This window comes from Bactrocera dorsalis, chromosome 1 (genome assembly GCF_023373825.1).
Source record: "Bactrocera dorsalis isolate Fly_Bdor chromosome 1, ASM2337382v1, whole genome shotgun sequence".
Lineage (NCBI taxonomy): Eukaryota > Metazoa > Arthropoda > Insecta > Diptera > Tephritidae > Bactrocera > Bactrocera dorsalis.
The window spans coordinates 41,719,179-41,721,226 of record NC_064303.1 but is presented as its reverse complement, the minus strand read 5'-3'; positions in this window follow the sequence as shown (position 1 = coordinate 41,721,226).

The following is a 2,048-nucleotide window of genomic DNA, read 5'->3' as shown; positions in this document are numbered from 1 at the left end:
TCAAAATGACAGTGTCCATAAGAACGTGAGTATTTTAATATTTGACAGATGTCGTTTGTCGTCTGTCGCCAACATTGTTGTCAGCACTTCATACTGCTTTGTTACGATGGGAGCAATCACAAGAAAGAAATCGCCAAAATGGCTGAGCGAGTTGACAAAAAAATAGTCAAGCCAAAAAATAATCAAAATGACTCGAATAAAAACTTTTTTAAACCCCAAACCAACAATAATATACAATATTATACACACGCTAATAGAAGCCAAACATTTGTGTCAAATCAAACAAATCATTGGCAATTATTATGTGAAATATGTAAAGGAGGTCACAATATAAGATCTTGCGAGAAGTTTAAAAAAATGTCTGTTTCAGATAGGAAAAATCTTGTCCGACAACATAAGCTTTGCAACAACTGTCTGTCCAATTCTCACGGGATAAAAGACCGTGAAAGCAAATTCAATTGTGTGTACTGTCAACGAAGACACCGCTCATTGCTTCATATTACAAATTTTCAAAAAATGAAGCAAAATATGAATCAATTTCATAAAACCACCGGGTTAATCACTACAACGGAAAGTGGTAATCCCGAAAAAAGGGAAGAACAACCGATGGATTTGCAGTTCTTATTTATTAGATTTGCAATTCCAATTAATTGTAACGCTGCTATTTAACATTGTGAATATTCACAGTATACAGATCAAAATTTACACTGGTATTACTTTTCTTCTAAATGAAAGCCAAATTCTTTTACCCACTGCGGTCATCGCTATAGAGGAGAATTATTCAAATTAAGAGCATTAATAGATCAAGGGTCTCAAAGATCTTTTATATCATCTAAAGCTTAAAATTGGCTAAAATTGCCAGTCAAAAATTGAAATTTCTAAATTTCGGGAATGGGCGCAAGAATTATACAAAATTCAAACAAAATTTGCCCAATCACTATAGTCTCCCCAAACTCGGATATTAGAATAGATGCAAAAGCCATCGTTCTACCGCAACTCACAAATTTGCTTCCAAGCTATGAAGTAAATAAAAAGCAATGGGAAAAATGCTCATATCTCAAATTAGCAGATCCCAACTGCCATACCCCATCACAAATCGATTTGTTATTAGGTAGTGATTTAATACCTCAAATAATTCTTGAATGTATAGAAAAAATATCCCATAAATTGTTAGTTCAAAATACGATCCTCGGTTGGATATTAAGTGACTAAATTACAGAAAAAATTAATTCTTTTACAACTGAAGTTGAAAATATTTTAAACGAATATTTAAAAAATGAACTCAAAAAATTCTGGGAAGTAGAAGAATTGCCTCAGTCTACTCAACTTTCAGAAAAAGACCAGGCATGCGAAGCCTATTACAAGTCCACAACAACAAGGAACGAACATGGTCGTTATGTTGTGCGACTACCATTCAAACCAAATATCCCTGAAACCATTGCTCTAGGCCACTCTAGAATATCCGCAGTTCAGCAATTTCTAAGCCTGGAAAAAAGCCTGCTAAAGAAAAGTGAGCTTAAATCAGCATATGATAATGTGATGGACGAATATCTAGCCCTCAATCATATGGAAGAAGCTGTACCTTATGAAAAAGTATCTAAAAGTAGATATTTATCTTTTTATCTGCCACATCACGGAGTAATACGACCTGATAAAATCACAACAAAAGTACGAGTGGTTTTTAATGCCTCAAAGTGTACGAGCTCAGGCAAATAACTCAACGATGTACTATAGACTGGCCCAACCTTACAACCAGATATCATGCTGTTAATACTAAATTGGCGCATGTTTAAATATGTTTTTAATGGGGATGTAGAGAAAATGTACAGACAAATTCTAGTACACAAAGATTTCCAGCGTATAGTCTTCCGCAAATCAATTAATAGTCCAATCAGCGACTACAAACTTAAAACCGTCACCTTTGGCATCAATTCCGCACCCTATTTAGCGATCAGGACAGTGCATGAAGTGGCAAAAACGTGTGAAACAAATTTGCCCTTAGCAACTTCTGTGTTACAAACACAAGAGATGTACTAAAAAACATAAAA